This window comes from Triticum aestivum, chromosome 4A (assembly GCF_018294505.1).
Source record: "Triticum aestivum cultivar Chinese Spring chromosome 4A, IWGSC CS RefSeq v2.1, whole genome shotgun sequence".
Classification (NCBI taxonomy): Eukaryota; Viridiplantae; Streptophyta; class Magnoliopsida; order Poales; family Poaceae; genus Triticum; species Triticum aestivum.
The window spans coordinates 693,267,330-693,290,554 of record NC_057803.1 but is presented as its reverse complement, the minus strand read 5'-3'; the positions used below and the strand labels follow the sequence as shown (position 1 = coordinate 693,290,554).

The window sequence follows — 23,225 nt, the reverse complement described above, 5'->3', positions numbered from 1 at the left end:
GAACACCACAGCGTAATGGTGTGCCCGAACGTAGTAATCGTACTTTACTTGATATGGTGCGATCTATGATGTCTCTTACTGTTTACCGCTATCGTTTTGGGGTTATGCTTTAGAGACGGTCGCATTCATGTTAAATAGGGCACCATCAAAATCCGTTGATACGACGCCTTATGAACTGTGGTTTGGCAAGAAACCAAAGTTGTCTTTTCTAAAAGTTTGGGGCTGCGATGCTTATGTGAAAAAACTTCAACCTGATAAGCTCGAACCCAAATCGGAGAAATGTGTCTTCATAGGATACCCAAAGGAAACTGTTGGGTACACCTTCTATCACAGATCTGAAGGCAAGACATTCGTTGCTAAGAATGGATCCTTTCTAAAGAAGGAGTTTCTCTCGAAAGAAGTGAGTAGGAGGAAAGTAGAACTTGATGAGGTAACTGTACCTGCTCCCTTATTGGAAAGTGGCTCATCACAGAAATCTGTTGCTGTGACACCTACACCAATTAGTGAGGAAGTTAATGATGATGATCATGGAACTTTAGATCAAGTTGTTATTGAACCTCGTAGATCAACCAGAATAAAATCCGCACCAGAGTGGTATGGTAATCCTGTTCTAGAAGTCATGTTACTAGACCATGATGAACCTACGAACTATGAAGAAGCGATGGTGAGCCCAGATTCCGCAAAATGGCTTGAGGCCATGAAATCTGAGATGGGATCCATGTATGAGAACAAAGTGTGGACTTTGGTTGACTTGCCCAATGATCGGCAAGCAATTGAAAATGGATCTTCAAGAAGAAGACTGACGCTGACGGTAATGTTGCTGTCTACAAAGCTCGACTTGTCGCAAAAGGTTTTGAACAAGTTCAAGGGATTGACTATGATGAGACTTTCTCACCCGTAGTGATGCTTAAGTCTGTCCGAATCATGTTAGCGATTGCCGCATTTTATGATTATGAAATATGGCAGATGGATGTCAAAACTGCATTCCTGAACGGGTTTCTGGAAGAAGAATTGTATATGATGCAACCAGAAGGTTTTGTCAATCCAAAGGGAGCTAACAAAGTGTGCAAGCTCCAGCGATCCATTTATGGACTGGTGCAAGCCTCTCGGAGTTGGAATAAACGCTTTGATAGTGTGATCAAAGCATTTGGTTTTGCACAGACTTTTGGAGAAGCCTGTATTTACAAGAAAGTGAGTGGGAGCTCTGTAGCATTTCTGATATTATATGTGGATGACATATTACTAATCGGAAATGATATAGAATTTCTGGATAGCATAAAGGGATACTTGAATAAGAGTTTTTCAATGAAAGACCTCGGTGAAGCTGCTTACATATTGGGCATTAAGATCTATAGAGATAGATCAAGACGCTTAATTGGACTTTCAGAAAGCACATACCTTGACAAAGTTTTGAAGAAGTTCAAAATGGATCAAGCAAAGAAAGGGTTCTTGCCTGTGTTACAAGGTGTGAAGTTGAGTAAGACTCAAAGCCCGACCACTTCAGAAGATAGAGAGAAGATGAAAGATGTTCCCTATGCTTCAGCCATAGGCTCTATCATGTATGCAATGCTGTGTACAAGACCTGATGTGTGCCTTGCTATAATTCTAGCAGGGAGGTACCAAAGTAATCCAGGAGTGGATCACTGGACAGCGGTCAAGAACATCCTGAAATACCTGAAAAGGACTAAGGATATGTTTCTCGTATATGGAGGTGACGAAGAGCTCATCGTAAATGGTTACGTTGATGCAAGCTTTGACACTGATTCAGACGATTCTAAATCACAAACCGGATACGTTTTTACATTAAACGGTGGAGCTGTCAGTTGGTGCAGTACTAAACAAAGCGTCGTGGCGGGATCTACGTGTGAAGCGGAGTACATAGCTGCTTCGGAAGCAGCAAATGAAGGAGTCTGGATGAAGGAGTTCATATCCGATCTAGATGTCATACCTAGTGCATCGGGTCCAATGAAAATCTTTTGTGACAATACTGGAGCAATTGCCTTAGCGAAGGAATTCGGATTTCACAAGAGAACCAAGCACATCAAGAGATGCTTCAATTCCATCCCGGACCTAGTCCAGGTGGGAGACATAGAAATTTGCAAGATACATACGGATTTGAATGTTGCAGACCCGTTGACTAAGCCTCTTCCACGAGAAAAACATGATCAACACCAAGAATCCATGGGTGTTAGAATCATTACTGTGTAATCTAGATTATTGACTCTAGTGCAAGTGGGAGAATGAAGGAAATATGCCCTAGAGGCAATAATAAAGTTATTATTTATTTCCTTATATCATGATAAATGTTTATTATTCATGCTAGAATTGTATTAACCGGAAAGATAATACTTGTGTGAATACATAGACAAACAGAGTGTCACTAGTATGCCTCTACTTGACTAGCTCGTTGATCAAAGATGGTTATCTTTCCTGACCATAGACATGTGTTGTCATTTGATTAACGGGATCACATCATTAGGAGAATGATGTGATTGACTTGACCCATTCCGTTAGCTTAGCACTTGATCGTTTAGTATTCTACTATTGCTTTCTTCATGACTTATACATGTTCCTATGACTATGAGATTATGCAACTCCCGTTTACCGGAGGAACACTTTGTGTGCTACCAAACGTCACAACATAACTGGGTGATTATAAAGGTGCTCTACAGGTGTCTCCGAAGGTACTTGCTGGGTTGGCGTATTTCGAGATTAGGATTTGTCACTCCGATTATCGGAGAGGTATCTGTGGGCCCTCTTGGTAATGCACATCACTACAAGCCTTGCAAGCAATGTAGCTAATGAGTTAGTTATGGAATGATGCATTACGTAACGAGTAAAGAGACTTTCTGGTAACGAGATTGAACTAGGTATTGGATACCGATGATCGAATCTCGGGCAAGTAACATATCGATGACAAAGGGAACAACGTATGTTGTTATGCGGTTTTGACCGATAAAGATCTTCGTAGAATATGTAGGAGCCAATATGAACATCCAGGTTCCGCTATTGGTTATTGACCGGAAACAGTTCTAGGTCATGTCTACATAGTTCTCGAACCCGTAGGGTCCGCACGCTTAACGGTACGATGACAGTTTTATTATGAGTTTATCAGTTTTGATGTACCGAAGGTTGTTCGGAGTCCCGGATATGATCACGGACATGAGGAGGAGTCTCTAAATGGTCGAGACATAAAGATTGATATATTGGAAGCCTATATTTGGATATCGGAATCGTTCCGGGTGAAATCGGGATTTTACCGGAGTACCGGGGGGTTACCGGAACCCCCGGGGGGTTAACGGGCCTACATGGGCCCTAAGGGAGAAGAGGAGGGCCGACCAGGGCAGGCCGCGCGCCCCCTCCCTCCTAGTCCGAATAGGACAAGGAAGGGGTCCTCTTTCCCCTTCCCCCTTTCCTTCTCGTACAAGGCAAGAGGGGGGAGTCCTACTCCCGGTGGGAGTAGGACTCCTCCAGGCGCACCCTAGGGGCCGGCCGCACCTCCCCCCTCCCTCCTTTATATACGGGGGCAGGGGGCACCCCATAACACACAAGTTGATCTTCATGATCGTTCCTTAGCCGTGTGCGGTGCCCCCCTCCACCATATTCCACCTCGGTCATATCGTTGCGGTGCTTAGGCGAAGCCCTGCGTCGGTAGAACATCATCATCGTCACCACGCCATCGTGCTGACGGAACTCATCCCCGACACCCTGCCGGATCAGAGTCCGGGGATCGTCATCAAGCTGAATGTGTGCTGAACTCGGAGGTGCCGTACGTTCGGTACTTGGATCGGTCGGATCGTGAAGACGTATGACTACATCAACCGCGTTGTCATAACGCTTCCTCTTTCGGTCTACGAGGGTACGTGGACAATACTCTCCCCTCTCGTTGCTATGCATCACCATGATCTTGCGTGTGCGTAGGAATTTTTTTGAAATTACCACGTTACCCATCACATGCTTGCATGGCCCCCAATCCACACACGCGCTGACACCATGCATGTAGCTACCACATGCTCGAGTATCTGAATATTTTTCTCCCACCAAATCAGTACACTACTACTACGTGCGTACGTATCCACATCCATCACTCGGCCAGCTTTAATAGGTGATCTTGTCGTTGCTACGTCCATGGACAGATCAGTTAGTTAGTGGTAGTGGTAGTGGTATTCCCATGCATGATTACCCCGTACGTAGAGAAGTTCATTAGTTAGAGAGGTAAATAAAGTTAGCATATATACCTCCATTAGAGGTGATAGACTGTACGTATGGTACTACATGTACATCAGTTGTAGTCCAGCCCATGTATACACCATGATGCCCATGTAGTGGCGCACGATGGTCAGAGTAGGGGCGCACGATCACCCGACGGTGCTCCCTGTAATATGTATATATCGCCCCGTCGATGGATGAATCAAAGTGTGTTGAGTCTCCTATCTTGTGTCTCCCCATAACATGGTATCAGATGCTCCCAATCTGATCAACCCCTTTTCACAGATTCCCGATCCTGCTTCCGCTGCAGCCATGAAAGACCAACCCATTCCTCCTCCCCCACCTGCCGTCGGCGATGCTGCCCCGCTTGCCCGTGCACCACCGCAGCCGCCGCCGGCCTCTGCACCACCTGCTCCCCTCCTTGCACCTAGTGCGCCTGCGCCCCTGCACCTGGCTATTCCCACCACGACCCTGCTGCCGGCCTCTGTCCTCCAGACGATCGACATCCGCCGGCATGTGTCCGTCACTCTCGACCTCCTCGCCGGCAACCACACCCAGTGGCGCCACTTCGACACGGCGATCGCCATGTTCGGCCTCCACGACCACATCGACGCCAAGGCGGTTCCGCGCTTCGATGACCCCGAGTGGGTGATGGCGGACCACGCCGTCGTACATTGGCTTAACACCACGTCTCGCCGAAGCTGCTTGATGTTGTGATGCAGGATGAGGACACGGCGCTCACCGTTTGGACGGCGATCGACACCCTGTTCCGGGACAATTAGCCTGCCCGGGCCGTCTACATCGACGCCGAGTACCATGCCCTCGTGCAAGGCGACATGTCGATCATGCAGTACTGCACGAAGCTGAAGACCTATGCCGATCAACTACGCGACCTTGGGCAGCCCGTGCAGGAGCCCCAGGAGGTCTTTCATCTCCTCCGTGGGCTCGGCCGCCAGTACCATGGCGCCATCTCGCACATCACCGCGCGCACGCCCCTGCCCTCCTTCCTGCAAGTCCACTCTTTCCTTCTCCTGGAAGAGCATCGCACCGAGCAGTCTACGCGTCAGCAGGGTGTGCATGCGCTCGTCACTGGGTGCGGCTCCACTCCGACAGCTCCTTCGCCGCCACCGCCTGCTGACCCCGCTGTTGGGCATGGGCGTGGTCGCCAGCGTCGCCGCGGACGCGGCAACGATGTCGGCTCCAGCTCTGCTTCGCCACCGGCAACCCGAGGGGGGGGGGTGTGCGCCGCCGACACCAGCACCAGGCTCCAACTCCTGGACTAGGCTCGTCCAGGCGTGGCCCATGCCATGGCGCGTGCCGGGCTCTGGTGTGCTCGGCCCTCATCCCGGTACGCCGCCGCAGCAGGCCATGTACGCTGCGCCCGCCTGATCGCCGCCTGCTCCCAGATATGGCCCCTACGTCCCGCCGGGCTACACCGTTGCTCCTGTCTATGGAGCATCTCCAGGGCACACCGCGCCGCCCGGTGCCACCGGCCCTGCCGCGCCCACCCAACCATGGGACATGGCCTCTCTGTAGGCTGCTCTACACAGCGCCACCGCGGGACCTTCATCATCTGGCAGCACCTCTAACTGGTATCTGGACTCCAACGCGGCGTCGCACATGTCCAACTCCTCTGGTAACCTCCACTCCCTTCTCCCATCCACCACTTCCTCTCATGTCATTGTGAGCAGTGGTGAACACCTTCCGATTACACATGTTGGCACTGGCTCTTTGATTTCTGGCACCTCCCCCATTCAGTTGCGCAATGTTTTAGTTGCTCCCTCTCTGATCATAAATCTTTTGTCAGTTCGTTAGCTCTGTCACGACAACCCTATTTCCGTGGAATTTGATCTTTTTGGTTTCTCTGTCAAGGACCTCAGGACAAGGACGGTGATTCTGCGATGTAACTCCACCGGCGACCTGTACCCCGTGGCATCTAGTCCGTCATCTGCACTTCCGTTCACCGGCTCGGTCACCACCGATTTGCTCCATCAGCGTCTTGGGCACCCCGGTGTTGCTTCAGTTTAGCATGTCGCCTCGCTGTCGCCTTTTAGTTTCAGCAAATCTGCTTCGCATAGTTGTCATGCTTGTAGGCTAGGGAAACATACACGTTTGCCATTTCAGCATTCCACCAGTTGTACTTATTTCCCGTTTCAGTTGCTAAATCTTGATGTATGGACGTCCCCTGTGGCTAGTATCTCAGGTTATCAATTTTATCTTGTTGTGCTTGATGATTACACCCACTACATCTGGACCTTTCCTCTCAAACACAAGTCGGATGTTTTGCCCATTCTGCGTGAGTTTTATGCATACGTCCGCACTCAGTTTCAGCTGCCTATTTTCTCCCTTCAAACTGACAATGGCAGGGAGTTCGACAGTCACACTGTTCTTCTCTTCTTGCTAAGCACGGGTCTGTTCTCCACCTCTCGTGTCCATACACAAGTCAGCAAAATGGCAAGGCGGAGCGCGCACTTCGCACTCTCAACGACAGCGTGCACGCCCTGCTGTTCCATGCGTCAATGCCGCCCTGCTTCTGGGCAGAGGCCCTCGCCACCGCCACCTATCTGCTGAACCGGCGTCCTTGTCATTCCGTCGCGCCGCGCACTCCTCACGAGCTGCTCCTCGGCACCGCGCCTGACTACAGCCTTCTCCATGTCTTTGGGTGCCTCTGCTACCCCAACACCACCAGCACAGCACGGCACAAGCTCGATGTTTGCTCTATCGCGTGTGTGTTCCTCGGTTACCCCTCTGATCACCGCGGCTACCGTTGCTTTGATCCACTCTCCTGACGAGTCCTCACCTCCCGGCACGTGCTCTTCGACGAGACATCATTCCCTTTCACCCCCTCCATCGCAGCTAACCCCGCACCTCATCCACCATTGCCAGCAGCCTCCTCGGTTTTGCTAGTCCCCGTGCTTCATCACCCCGTCGCTGCCCGGCTTGCCCCTGGTGCTGATGCGGGCATGCCGCTCCGATCAGACAGCGCGAGCTCCTCCTCTCTTGGCGCGTCCTGTCGTCTTTCAACTGACGGTGTTGGATCGCCATCCAGCGGCTCGAATACCTCTGCGAGTAGCGCGCCACCATCCAGTTCGAACTCGGGTGTTGGATCTTCATCGAGTAGTGCTAGAGCCTCCTGCTCCAGTGCGGTATTGTCTGCACCCAACTCTGGCGCCTCTCCCATCATCGCGCCTGCTCCGACAATAGTGCCGCCACGGCGAATGGTGACGTGTTCTCAGACAGGCGTCTTCCACCCCAACCTGCGCTACTACGACGTGACCACCGCTTCTTCCAGGTTGACGATCTCGCCGGTTCCCAGCTCCGTTCAGGTGGCTGTTCGCGACCCCAACTGGCTCGCGGCCATGCGCGAAGAGTACGCTGCCCTCGTCAACAACAGGACCTGGGACCTAGTGCCCCGTCCGCCCGGCCCCCATCTGATCACTGGCAAGTGGATCTTCAAGCACAAAATGTGTGCCGACGGCTCCCTCGAGCGGTACAAGGCCAGGTGGGTCGTCCGTGGCTTCCGACAACGCGTCGGCGTCGACTACGGTGAGACATTCTCGCCCGTTTTCAAGCCGGCCACCATTCGTGCCGTCCTCACCATCGCCGCCTCACGCCAGTGGCCTGTCCACCAACTGGATGTCACGAACGCCTTCCTCCACAACGTGCTCTCGGAGGAGGTCTATTGCCTATAGCCCACGGGCTTCATCGATGAGTCCAAGCCCGATCATGTGTGCCGCCTCGCCAAGTCCCTCTACGGCCTGAAACAGGCCCCCACGCACCTGGTTCTTGCGCTTTGCTGGCTTCATCAAGATCATTGACTTCGCCACCACCCGCTCTGACTCCTCGCTGTTCATCATGGCATGTGGTGCCAACGTCGCGTTTCTTCTTCTATATGTGGACGACATCATGCTCACGGCTTCCTCACCAGCGCTTCTCCAACGCATCGTTCGCCAGCTCACGGGCGAATTTGCCATGAAGGACATGGGAGCACTTCATTTCTTCCTTGGCATTTGTGTCACGCGAACCGCTGCTGGTTTCTTCCTGTGCCGGCAGCAGTACGCCGAGGAGGTGCTCGAGCGGACCAGCATGGACACCTGCCGGCCGTCGCCCACTCCCATCGACACCAAGGGCAAACTGCCGCAGGCCGATGGCCCCTGTGTCGACGATCCCTCTGCCTACCGCAGTCTCGCCGGAGCGCTCCAGTACCTCACCATCACGCGCCCGGAGCTCGCCTACGCCGTCCAACATATTTGCTTACACATGCATGACCCGCGCGTCTGCCACCAGAACCTGGTCAAGTGGGTGCTTCGCTACGTCCGTGGAACGCCGACTCTACGCCAGCACCTGCGTGCCTCGCCGAACTTGGATCTTCGCGCCTTCACCGATGTCGACTGGGCCGGCTGCCCCGACACACGCCGCTCGACCTCCAGCTTCTGCGTCTACCTCGGAGATGCTCTTGTCTCGTGGTCTTCCAAGCGCCAGGCAACTGTGTCCAGGTCCAGCGCCGAGGCCGAGTACCGCGGCGTCGCCAACATCGTCGCTGAGTGTGTGTGGCTCCGCCAGCTCCTCGGCGAGCTACTCGCTCCGGTGACCAAGGCCACACTGGTGTTCTGTGATAACGTCTCGGTGGTCTATTTGTAGGCCGATCATGTTCATCATCAACGTACCAAACATGTGGAGTTGGACATCCACTTCGTGCGCAAACGCGTCGCTCTCGGCCAGTTTCGTGTTCTCCACATCCCCACCACGCAGCAGCTCACTGATGTGATGACCAAAGGCCTGCCTCGAGACATTTTTCTTCAGTTTCGAACCAGTCTTTGCGTCGCCCCAGCCGACGACCAGACTACGGGGGGGGGGGGGGGGGGGGGTGATAGACTGTACGTATGGTAGTACATGTACAACAGTTGTAGTCTAGCCCATGTATACACCATGATGCCCACGTAGTGGGGCACGATGGCCAGAGTAGTGGCGCACGATCACCTGACGGTGCTCCCTGTAATCTGTATATATCGCCCCGTCGATGGATGAATCAAAGTGTGTTGATTCTCCTATCTTGTATCCGCAACCTTCTGTATCCGTGAGATCCCATCTTGGAGCCTTCGCCGGCGCTCCGCTGGAGTGGGAATTGACCATGGACGGCCTCTACATCATCTCCAAGGCCTCTCCGATGCGTTGTGAGTAGTTTACCATAGACCTTCGGGTCCATAGTTATTAGCTAGATGGCTTCTTCTCTCTCTTTGAATCTCAATACAAAGTTCTCCTTGATCTTCTTGGAGATCTATTCGATGTAACTCTTTTTGCGGTGTGTTTGTCGAGATCCGATGAATTGTGGGTTTATGATCAAGTTTATCTATGAGAAATAGTTGAATCTTCTCTGAATTCTTTTATGTATGATTGGTTATCTTTGCAAGTCTCTTCGAATTATCAGTTTGGTTTGGCCTACTAGATTGATCTTTCTTGCAATAGGAAAAGTGCTTAGCTTTGGGTTCAATCTTGCGGTGTCCTTTCCCAGTGATAGCAGGGGCAGCAAGGCACATATTGTATTGTTTCCATTGAGGATAAAAAGATGGGGTTTATATCATATTGCTTGAGTTTATCCCTCTACATCATGTCATCTTGCTTAATGCGTTACTCTGTTCTTATGAACTTAATACTCTAGATGCAGGCAGGAGTCGGTCGATGTGTGGAGTAATAGTAGTAGATGCATAATCGTTTCGATCTACTTGTTGCGGACGTGATGCCTATATACATGATCATTGATAATCCACAAGTGTAGGGGATCGCAACAACTTTCAAGGGTGAAGTACAACCCAAATTTATTGATTCGACACAAGGGGAGCCAAAGAATATTCTTGAGTATTAGCAGTTGAGTTGTCAATTCAACCACACCTGGATACCTTAGTATCTGCAGCAAGGTATTTAGTAGCAAAGTAGTATGATAATAATGGTAACAGTAGCAAAAGTAAAGATAAATGTTTTTGGGTTTTTGTAGCAGTTGTAACAGTAGCAACGAAAAAGTAAATAAGCAGAGAACAACATATGAAAAGCTCGTAGGTAATGGATCAGTGATGGATAATTATGCCGAATGTGATTCCTCGTGTAATAGCTATAACATAGGGTGACACAGAACTAGCTCTAATTCATCAATGTAATGTAGGCATGTATTCCGTAAATAGTCATACGTGCTTATGGAAAAGAACTTGCATGATATCTTTTGTCCTACCCTCCCATGGCAGCGGGGTCCTAGTGGAAACTAAGGGATATTAAGGCCTCCTTTTAACACATAGTGAATACATGAACTCCTCAAACTATGGTCATCACCGAGAAGTATCCCGATTATTGTCACTTCGGGGTTGTCGGATCATAACACATAATAGGTGACTATAGACTTGCAAGATAGGATCAAGAACACATATATATTCATGAAAACATAATAGGTTCAGATCTGAAATCATGGCACTCGGGCCCTAGTGACAAGCATTAAGCATAGCAAAGTCATAGCAACATCAATCTCAGAACATAGTGGATACTAGGGATCAAACCCTAACAAAACTAACTTGATTACATGGTAAATCTCATCCAACCCATCACCGTCCAGCAAGCCTATGATGGAATTACTCACTCACGGCGGTGAGCATCATGAAATTGGTGATGGAGGATGGTTGATGATGACGACGGCGACGAATCCCCCTCTCCGGAGCCCCGAACGGACTCCAGATCAGCCCTTCTGAGAGAGATTACGGCTTGGCGGCAGCTTCGTGTCGTAAAACGTGATGAAACTTTCTCCTTGATTTTTTTTCTCTGCGAGACAGAATATATGGAGTTGGAGTTGAGGTCGGTGGAGGTCCAGGGGGCCCACGAGATAGGGGGCGCGCCCTACAGGGGGGCCCTGTCTCGTGGACAGGCCCTGGCCCCCCTGGTGTATTTCTTTCACCAAGAAATTCTTATTAATTCCAAAAAGTGCCTCCGTGGGTTTTCAGGACATTCCGAGAACTTTTCTTTTCTATACATAAAACAACATAATGGCAGTTCTGCTGAAAACAGCGTCAGTCCAGGTTAGTTTCATTCAAATCATGCAAGTTAGAGTCCAAAACAAGGGCAAAAGTGTTTGGAAAAGTAGATACGTTGGAGACGTATCAACTCCTCCAAGCTTAAACCTTTGCTTGTCCTTAAGCAATTTAGTTGATAAACTGAAAGTAATAAAGAAAAACTTCTACAAACTCTATTTGCTCTTGTTGTTGTAAACATGAAAAGCCAGCATTCAAGTTTCAGCAAGTATTATGAACTAACCATACTCACAATAACACTTGGGTCTCACAATTACTCATATCAATAGCATAATCAGCTAGCAAGCCATAATAATAAAACTCGGATGACAAAACTTTCTCAAAACAATCATAACATGATATAACAAAATGGTATCTTGCTAGCCCTTTCTGAGACTGGAAAACATAAATGCAGAGCACCTTTAAAGATCAAGGACTGACTAAACATTGTAATTCATGGTAAAAGAGATCCATTCAAGTCATACCCAATATAAACCAATAGAAATGAATGCAAATGACAGTGTGCTCTCCAACGGGTGCTGTTTAATAAGAAGGGTGATGACTCAACATAAAAGTAAATTGATAGGCCCTTCGCAGAGGGAAGCAGGGATTTGTAGAGGTGCCAGAGCTCGATTTTAAAATAGAGATTGAATAACATTTTGAGCGGCATACTTTCACTATCAATGCAACAACTATGAGATGGCTGTATCTTCCATACTACATGCATTATAGGCAGTTCCCGAACAGAATGGTAAAGGTTTGTACTCCCCCAACCACCAACAAGCATCAATCCATGGCTTGGTCGAAAAAACGAGTACCTCCAACTAACAACAACCCTGGGGGAGTTTTGTTTAATTATTTTGATTTGCTTTGATCTTTTTGGATCATGGGACTAGGCATCCCGGTTACTGGCCCTTTCTCGTGAATGAGGAGCGGAGTCCACTCCTCGTGAGAATAACCCACCTAGCATGGAAGATATAGGCAGCCCTAGTTGTAACATGAGCTGCTCGAGCATACAAAACATAATTTCATTTGAAGGTTTGGAGTTTGGCACATACAAATTTACTTGGAACGGCAGGTAAATACCGCATATAGGAAGGTATAGTGGACTCATATGGAACAACTTTGGGGTTTAAGGATTTTGGATGCACAAGCAGTATTCCCGCTTAGTACAGGTGAAGGCTAGCAAAAGACTGGGAAGCGACCAACTAAGGGAGCGACAACAGTCATAAACATGCATTAAAAAATTCATACCGAGTAAAAGCATGAGTAGGATATAATCCACCATGAACATAAATATCGTGAAGGCTATGTTGATTTGATTCAACTACATGTGTGAACATGTGCCAAGTCGAGTCACTCAATTCATTCAAAGGAGGATATCATCCCATCATACCACATCATAATCATTCTAATAGCATGTTGGCACGCAAGGTAAACCATTATAACTCAAAGCTAATCAAGCATGGCACAAGCAACTATAATCTCTAAATATCATTGCAAATATGTTTACTTCATAATAAGCTGACTCAGAAACGATGAACTCATCATATTTACAAAAACAAGATAGGTCGAGTTCATACCAGCTCCTCTCATCCCAATAAGTCCATCATATATCGTCATTATTGCCTTTCACTTGCATGACCGAACGATGTGTATAATAATAAGAGTGCACGTGCATTGGACTAAGCTGGAATCTGCAAGCATTCAACTCAAGAGAGAAGACAAGTAATATGGGCTCTAAGTTAAATAAATAATCATGCATATGAGAGCCACTAAACATTTTCAATATGGTCTTCTCGACCCCCAAAGGAAAGAAAAGAAAATAAAACTATTTACACGGGAAAGCTCCCAACAAGAAAGAAGAAGAACTAGAAATCTTTTTGGGTTTTCATTTTAATTTCTACTACAAGCATGGAAACTAAACTAACTAATTTTTTGATTTTTTTCTCAAGGTTTATCAAGCACACAAGAATAAAACTAGAAAAAGGAATTTAAACTAGCATGGATAATACTATTTTTTCTTTATTTAATCTAAATAACAGAAAGTAAAAAGAGGGTACAGAAGGTTGTGCCTTCTAGTTTCATCCATCTCGTGATTGTCAAAATGAACCCACTAACAAGGTTGATCAAGTCGTGTTAACAAACTCATTCCGAATAGCACGGAACCGGAGAAATTTCAAATAACACTAAGTTACCTCAATGGGGATATGGAAATCCCCAACAATAAGAATATCATACTTTTTCTTGACAGTAGGGAGAGAAAATTCAAAACCTCCAAAAATAATAGTTGGAACTTTTTCAATAAAATTGATGCTATGAACTTGAGATTGTTTCCTCGGAAAGTGTACCGTATGCTCATTACCATTAACATGAAAAGTGACATTGCCTTTGTTGCAATCAACAACAGCCCCTGCAGTGTTCAAAAAAGATCTACCAAGGATAATAGACATACTATCGTCCTCGGGAATATCAAGAATAACAAAGTCCATTAAGATAGTGACATTTGCAACCACAACAGGCACATCCTCACAAATACCGACAGGTATAGCAGTTGATTTATCAGCCATTTGCAAAGATATTTCAGTATGTGTCAACTTATTCAATTCAAGTCTACGATATAAAGAGAGAGGCATAACACTAACACTGGCTCCAAGAACACATAAAGAAGTTTTAACATAGTTTCTTTTAATGGAGCATGGTATAGTCGGTACCCCTGGATCTCCAAGTTTCTTTGGTATTTCACCCTTAAAAGTGTAATTAGCAAGCATGGTGGAAATTTCAGCTTCTGGTATCTTTCTTTTGTTTGTAATGATATCCTTCATATACTTAGCATAAGGATTTACTTTAAGCATATCAGTTAAGCGCATGTGTAAGAAAATAGGTCTAATCATTTCAGCAAAGCGCTCAAAATCCTCATCATCCTTTGACTTGGATGGTTTAGGAGGAAAGGGAATGGGTTTTTGAACCCATGGTTCTCTTTCTTTACCGTGCTTCCTAGAAACAAAATCTCTCTTATCATAATGTTGATTCTTTGATTGTGGGTTATCAAGATCAACAACAGGTTCAATATCTACATCAATGTTTTTGCTAGGTTGAGCATCAACATGAACATTATCATTAACATTATCACTAGGTTCATGTTCATCACCTGATTGTGTTTCAGCATCAGAGATAGAAATATCATTGGGATTCTCAGGTGTGTCTACAGCAGGATCACTAGAAGCATGCAAAGTCCTATCATTTTTCTTTTTCTTCTTTTTGGAAGAACTAGGTGCCTCTAAATTATTTATCTGAGAATCTTGCTCGATTCTCTTAGGGTGGCCTTCAGGATACAAAGGTTCCTGAGTCATTCTACCAGTTCTAGTAGCCACTCTAACAGCAAAGTCATTGTTATTATTTAATTCATCAAGCAAATCATTTTGAGCTTTAAGAACTTGCTTAGCTTGAGTAGCAACCATGGAAGTATATTTGCTAACGAGGTGAAGTTCATCTTTAACTCTAGCCAGATTATCGCTTACACGTCCTATCTCGAAAGCATTATTCTTTAACTCTCTACCAACATAAGCATTAAAACTTTCTTGTCTAGCCATAAAGTCATCAAATTAATCTAAGCAAGGGCTATGAAATTTAGTAGAGGGGATTTCAACTTTATCATATCTATAGAGAGAATTTACCTTTACTACCTGTGTCGGGTTATCAAGACAATGTGGTTCTTCAACAGGCGGTATATTAAGACCATGTATTTCTTCAATAGGTGGTAAATTCGTAACATCTTCAGCTTTAATACCTTTTTCTTTCATTGATTTCTTTGCCTCTTGCATATCTTTAGGACCGAGAAATAAAACACCTCTCTTCTTCGGAGTAGGTTTAGGAATAGGTTCAGGAATTGGCTCAATTGGTTCAGGGATTGCTTCAGGAATTGGCTCAGGAAGAGTCCAATTATTTTCATTAGTCAACATATTATTCAATAATATTTCAGCTTCGTCAACTGTTCTTTCCCTAAAAACACAACCAACACAACTATCCAAGTAGTCCTTGGAAGCATCGGTTAGTCCATTATAAAAGATATCAAGTATTTCATTTTTCTTGAGAGGATGATTAGGCAAAGCATTAAGTAACCGGAGAAGCCTCCCCCAAGCTTGTGGGAGACTCTCTTCTTTGATTTGCACAAAATTATATATTTCCCGCAAGGCAGCTTGTTTCTTATGAGCAGGGAAATATTTAGCAGAGAAGTAATAAATCATATCCTGGTGACTACGCACACAACCAGGAGCAAGAGAATTATACCAAGTTTTAGCATCACCCTTTAATGAGAATGGAAATATCTTAAGGATATAAAAATAGCGAGACTTCTCATCATGAGTAAACAGGGTAGCTATATCATTCAACTTGGTAAGATGTGCCACAACAGTTTCAGATTCAAGGTCATAAAAAGGATCAGATTCAACTAAAGTAATAATCTCAGGATCAACAGAGAATTCATAATCCTTATCAGTAACACAGATAGGTGAAGTAGCAAAAGCAGGGTCAGGTTTCATTCTAGCATTAAGAGACTGCTGCTTCCATTTAGCTAATACTTTCTTAAGATCATATCTATCATTGCAAGCAAAGAATTCCCTATCAGCTTCTTCATTCATAACATAACCCTTCGGAACAATAGGCAATACATAATCATTGGGAGAACCTTCATCATCACTATCATAAATATTAGCATCTTCAATATTTTCATTCCCCCTAACTCTAGCAAGTTGTTCATATAGAAATTCACCTAATGACAAAGTAGTATCACGCACAGAAGTAGTTTCATCATGCATAGCAGAAGTGGCATCATCAATAACATGCGACATATCAGAATTCATAGTAGTTGCAGGTTTAGGTGTCGCAAGCCTACTAATAACAGAAGGAGAATCTAGTGCAGAGCTAGATGGCAGTTCCTTACCTCCCCTCGTAGTTGAGGGCAAAATCTTGGTTTTAGCATCTTTCAAGTTCTTCATAGTGATCAACAGATATAAATCCCAAGTGACTCAGAGAATAGAGCAATGCTCCCCAGCAACGGCGCCAAAAATTAGTCTTGATAACCCACAAGTGTAGGGGATTGCAACAGCCTTCGAGGGTGAAGTACAACCCAAATTTATTGATTCGACACAAGGGGAGCCAAAGAATATTCTTGAGTATTAGCAGTTGAGTTGTCAATTCAACCACACCTGGATAACTTAGTATCTGCAGCAAGGTATTTAGTAGCAAAGTAGTATGATAATAATGGTAACAGTAGCAAAAGTAAAGATAAATGTTTTTGGGGTTTTGTAGCAGTTGTAACAGTAGCAACGGAAAAGTAAATAAGCGGAGAACAATATATGAAAAGCTCGTAGGCAATGGATCAGTGATGGATAATTATGCCGGATGCGATTCCTCATGTAATAGCTATAATATAGGGTGACACAGAACTAGCTCTAATTCATCAATGTAATGTAGGCATGTATTCCGTAAATAGTCATACGTGCTTATGGAAAAGAACTTGCATGACATCTTTTGTCCTACCCTCCCGTGGCAGCGGGGTCCTAGTGGAAACTAAGGGATATTAAGGCCTCCTTTTAATAGAGAACTGGACCAAAGCATTAACACATAGTGAATACATGAACTCCTCAAACTACGGTCATCACCGAGAAGTATCCCGATTATTGTCACTTCGGGGTTGTCGGATCATAACACATAATAGGTGACTATAGACTTGCAAGATAGGATCAAGAACACAGATATATTCATGAAAACATAATACGTTCAGATCTTAAATCATGGCACTCGGACCCTAGTGACAAGCATTAAGCATAGCAAAGTCATAGCAACATCAATCTCAGAACATAGTGGACACTAGGGATCAAACCCTAACAAAACTAACTTGATTACATGGTAAATATCAGCCAACCCATCACCGTCCAGCAAGCCTACGATGGAATTACTCACTCACGGCGGTGAGCATCTTGAAATTGGTGATGGAGGATGGTTGATGATGACGACGGCGGTGAATCCCCCTCTCCGGAGCCCCGAACGGACTCCAGATCAGCCCTCCCGAGAGAGATTAGTGCTTGGCGGCGGCTCCGTGTCGTAAAACGCGATGAAACTTTCTCCTTGATTTTTTTTCTCTGCGAGAAGGAATATATGGAGTTGGAGTTGAGGTCGGTGGAGGTCTAGGGGGCTCACGAGATAGGGGGCGCGCCCTACAGGGGGGCGCCCCCCTGTCTCGTGGACAGGCCCTGGACCCCCTGGTGTATTTCTTTCGCCCAGAAATTCTTATTAATTCCAAAAAGTGCCTCCATGGATTTTCAGGACATTCCAAGAACTTTTGTTTTCTACACATAAAACAACATCATGGCAGTTCTGCTGAAAACAACGTCGGTCCAGGTTAGTTCCATTCAAATCATGCAAGTTAGAGTCCAAAACAAGGGCAATAGTGTTTGGAAAAGTAGATACGTTGGAGACGTATCAATCATGCTTAGATAATCTCATAACAATGCACTTTTCTATCAATTGCTCGACAGTACTTTGTTCACCCACCGTAATACTTATGCTATCTTGAGAGAAGCCACTAGTGAAACCTATGGCCCCCGGGTCTATATTTTATCATACAAGTTTTCCATCTACCTTTATTTGCATCTTTTATTTTCCAATCTATATCATAAAATTACCAAAAATACTTATCTTATCTTATTATCTCTATCAGATCTCACTTTTGCAAGTTACTATGAAGGGATTGACAACCCCTTTATCACGTTGGTTGCGAGGTTCTTGTTTGTTTGTGTAGGTGCGTGGGACTTTTAAGGAGCCTCCTACTGGATTGATACCTTGGTTCTGAAAAACTGAGGTAAATACTTACGCTACTTTGCTGCATTACCCTTTCCTCTTCAAGGGGAAAACCAACGCATGCTCAAGAGGTGGCAAGAAGGATTTCTGGCGCTGTTGCCAGGAAGGTCTTCGCTCAAGTCAAGACATACCAAGTACCCATCACAAACTCATCTCCCTCGAATTATATTATTTGCCATTTGCCTCTCGTTTTCCTCTCCCCCACTTCACCATTGCCGTTTTATTCGCCCTTCTTCCGTTCGATCTTATGTTTGCTTGTGTCTCCATGTTCCTTCTATGTGCTTGCATCTTTTCTTGCTAAAAATCTATTGATATGGATTCACTTAAAGTGTTCTACTTGGATCATCTTCGATCCTTATGCGCTCGTGCTAAAACCCCAACTAGCCTAGTTGATGGGAAATCTTTAGATGTGCATGCTCATTTTGTGTGTGATCGTTTGTCTGAAAAGGGGAAGCTCTTATGGTATCACATAAATAGTTTGCTTTGCTATGCTTGGAATCTTTGTGAAATTTATGATTTTACTTGTTGCTCTAAGAACCCTAAAAAACACCTTCCCTACCTATGTGAGTTTAATGATAATGAAATCTTGTCTTCTTATGCAAGGGATGTTTATAGTTACTATGATATATCAAACAAATTAAAGAATTTGTCGTCTTTAAGGGTGCTCATGAAGTTGCTTCTTTGATTGAAAAGTGTAATATTAATCTCTACAAATCTGAAAATTCCGACATACTTAAATATTTCTATGAAAAGTGTGCTCATAATGTCTATGTTAAGGAATTTATTGAGAGAATGACCCTTGCTTTGGAAGAAAATAATGATATGCATGAATCTATAAATAATTATGATTCTGGTGATTTGATTGAAATGTCCCTTGATGAACATGATGCTTGCTATTCTTGTGGCCATGATGCCAATATTTATGAAGATGAATTTGCTATAGTTCCTTATGTTAAACATGAGATCATTGCTATTGCACCTATACTTGATAGCTCCTTGAAGAAAAAGCATGATTGCAATGATTTTACTATAAATTTCCTTGATGTCAATTGTGCTAATAATATGCAAAACCCTAAGCTTGGGGATGCTAGTTTTGCTATGTCTACTACTTGTTGCAATGATCATGATTGGGGTGATTCTTCTTATAATCTTGAAATTTTATTTAAGCCCCATGATGAATATGAGATTGATAATAATGTTTGCAATAATACTGAAAGTGGGTTTGGAAGAGTGTCAGTTTAGATCCCACATATTTGGATAATGTTCAAGCTTATGAAGTTTTTGATAAAAGTGGGTTTGGAGAGGTCATCACTTTAGTTAATGTTAATCCTACTATATTGGAAGAGTGTCAACTTTGCATGCATGTGGATCGTGTTGAGAATATGTTATGTGATAGCTATTTTGTTGAATTTGCTTATGATCCTACATGTAATTATTATGAGAGAGGAAAATATGGTTGTATAAAATTTTCATGTTACTAAATTACCTCTCTTCATGTTGAGATTGCAATCGTCTTCTTCCTTGCATATGCTAGTTTTTGCTTGTCTTGGTAATTTGTTTGCTTATAAAAAAACTATGCATAGGAAGTATGTTAGATTTAAGTGTGTTTGTCACATGTTTTATGATGCTCTCTTTATGCTTCAATTCTTGTCTTTCATGTGAGCATCATTGAAATCTCAATGCCTAGCTAAAAAGGCATTAAACGATATCGCTTGTTGGGAGGCAACCCAATTTTATTTTTGTTTCTTGATTTTTGCCTCTGTTTAGTAATAAATATTTCATGTAGCTGCTGTTTAGATGTGTTTTCATGTTTTAATTAGTGGTTGTGCCAAGTAGAACCTATAGGATAACTTACAGTGATAGTTAATTTGATTCTGCTGAAAAACAGAAACTTTGCACGCACGAGAAAAAATCTAATAAATCACAGAAACTTGCTTTTGCGTTGATTCTTTTTGCGGTATATCAATAGAAAAATTTCCTAGGACGTCCTATTTTTATAGGATTTTTTGAGTTCTAGAAGTATTCGAAATTTACAGATTGCTACATAATGTTCCGTTTTTGACAGATTCTGTTTTTAGTGTGTTGTTTGCTTATTTTGATGCATCTATGGCTAGTATCGGGGGGGGGGGGGGGGGGGTATGAACCATAGATAAGTTGGAATACAGTAGGTTAAATACCAACATAAATAAAGAGTGAGTTAATTACAGTATCTTATGTGGTGGTTTTTCTTTCTTGCAGTAACGGAGCTTATGAGATTTCCTGTTGAGTTTTGTGTTGTGAAGTTTTCAAGTTTTGGGTAAAGGTTTGATGGACTATGGAATAAGGAGTGGCAATAGCCTAAGCTTGGATGCCCATGGCACCCCAATATATTCAAGGAAAACCAAAATCCTAAGCTTGGGGATGCCCCGGAAGGCATCCCCTCTTTCATCTTCGTCTATCGGTAACTTTACTTGGAGCTATATTTTTATTCGCCACATGATATGTGTTTTGCTTGGAGCATCTTGTACGATATGAGTCTTTGCTTTTTAGTTTAACACAATCATCCTTGCTGTACACACCTTTTGGGAGTGACCCACATGATTTATAATTTATTAGAATACTCTATGTGCTTCACTTATATCTTTTGAGCTAGATAGTTTTGCTCTGTGTGCTTCACTTATATTTTCTAGAGCATGGCGGTGGCTTTATTTTGAAGAAATTGTTGATCTCTCATATTTTACTTATATTATTTTGAGAGTCTTTTAGAACAGCATGGTATTTGCTATGGTTATAAATTTGGTCCTAGAATGATGAGCATCCAAGTTGGGTATAATAAAAACTATCATAGAAAGTGCATTAAAAACTATGATCAATTTGATGCTTGATAATTGTTTTGAGATATAAAGGTGGTAATGTTAGAGTCATGCTAGTCGAGTAATTATGAAATTGAGAAATACTTGTGTTGAATTTGGCAAGTCCCGTAGCATGCACGTATGGTAAAAGTTGTGTGACAAATTTGTTGCATGGGGTGCTCTTTTAATTGCCTTCCTTATGAGTGGAGGTCGGGATCGCGCGATGGTTAACTCCTACCAACCCTTCCCCTAGGAGCATGCGTAGTAGTACTTTGCTTCGAGGGAAAGTAGACTTTTTCAATAAGTATATGAGTTCTTTATGACTAATGTGAGTCCATGGTTATACGCACACTCACCCTTCCACTTTGCTAGCCTTTATTATGCCACGCAACCTTCGCCGGTACCATGCACCCATTATTTACCTTCCTCAAAACAGCCACCATACCTACCTATTATGGCATTTCCATAGCCATTCCGAGATATATTGCCATGCAACTTTCCACCATTCCGTTTAGTATGACACGCTCCATCATTGTCATATTGCTCTTTGCATGATCATGTAGTTGACATCGTATTTGTGGCAAAGCCACCTTCGTAATTTTTCATACATGTCACTCTTGATTCATTGCATATCCCGGTACACCACCGGAGGCATTCACATAGAGTCATATTTTGTTCTAAGTATTGAGTTGTAATTCTTGAGTTGTAAATCAATAAAAGTGTGATGATCTTCATTATTAGAGCATTGTCCCAAGTGAGGAAAGGATGATGAAGACTATGATTCCCCCACAAGTCGGGATGAGACTTCGGAGTTTATAAAAATAAAATGGGCCAAAGAAGCCCATACAAAAAAAGAGAGGCCAAAGAAGCCCACCAAACAAAAAAAAGAAAAAGAAAGAAAAGAAAAAAAAGGAAAGAAAAAATGAAATGAGAGAAAAGAGAGAAGGGACAATGCTACTATCTCTTTTCCACACTTGTGCTTCAAAGTAGGACCATGATCTTCATGATAGAGAGTCTCCTATGTTGTCACTTTCATATACTAGTGGGAATTTTTCATCGTAGAACTTGGCTTGTATATTCCAATGATGGGCTTCCTCGAAACGCCCTAGGTCTTTGTGAGCAAGAAAGTTGGATGCACACCCACTTAGTTTCTTTTGTTGAGCTTTCATATATTTATAGCTCTAGTGCATCCGTTGCATGGCAAACCCTACTCACTCACATTGATATCTATTAATGGGCATCTCCATAGCCCGTTGATACGCCTAGTTGGTGTGAAACTATCTTCTCCCTTTTTGTCTTCACAACAACCACCATATACCACATATAGTGCTATGTCCATGGCTTGCGCTCATGTATTGCATAAGACTTGAAAAAGCTGAAGCGCATTAAAAAGTATGAACCAATTGCTTGGCTGAAACCGGGGTTATGCATGATGGGAGTATTTTGTGTGATGAAAATGAAGCATGGCCTAACTATGTGATTTTGTAGGGATAAGCTTTCTTTGGCTATGCTATTTTGATAAGACATGATTATTTGTTAGTATGCTTCAAGTATTACTATTTTTATGTTTTATAAGCTTTTATCTTGAATCATTTCGATCTGAACAATCATGCCACAATAAAGAAACTAATATTGAGAATTATGCTAGGTAGCATTCCACATCAAAAATTCTATTTTTATCATTTACCTACTCGAGGACGAGCAGGAATTAAGCTTGGAGGTGCTTGATACGTCTCCAACGTATCTATAATTTTTGATTGTTCCATGCTATTATATTACCCGTTTTGGATGTTTATGGGCTTTACTCTACACTTTTATATCATTTTTGGGACTAACCTACTAACCGGAGGCCCAACCCGAATTGCCATTTTTCTTTTGCCTATTTCAGTGTTTCAAAGGAAAGGAATATCAAACGGAGTCCAACCGGAATGAAACCTTCGGGAGCGATCTTTTTGGAGAAAACGCAATCCAGGAGACTTGGAGTGGACGTCAAGAAGAGAACGAGGTGCCACGAGGGTGCCCGGCATGCCCTAACGGGGTGGGCGCGCCCCCCACCCTCGTGGGGCCCTCGAGCATCAACCGACATACTTCTTCCTCCTATATATATCCACGGTCCCCGAAAACATCCAGGAGCACCACGAAAAACTATTTCCACCACCACAACCTTCTGTATCTGCGAGATCCCACCATGGAGCCTTCGCCGGCACTCAGCCGGAGGGGGAATTGTAAGTGCATCTAGTGCCACCCCTAGTTGGTTTTGGAGTATTGACGATAAAGT

The 23,225-nt window shown here is 44.2% G+C and overlaps 1 long non-coding RNA gene across 1 annotated transcript; it reads left to right on the top strand.

Moving 5' to 3' along the window:
- Positions 1 to 4,451: 4,451 nt before the first annotated feature.
- Positions 4,452 to 6,446, top strand: LOC123083176 (uncharacterized). The gene is made up of 2 exons (XR_006439221.1): positions 4,452 to 5,845; positions 6,082 to 6,446. It is a non-coding gene; the product is annotated as an uncharacterized lncRNA (long non-coding RNA).
- Positions 6,447 to 23,225: the final 16,779 nt, after the last annotated feature.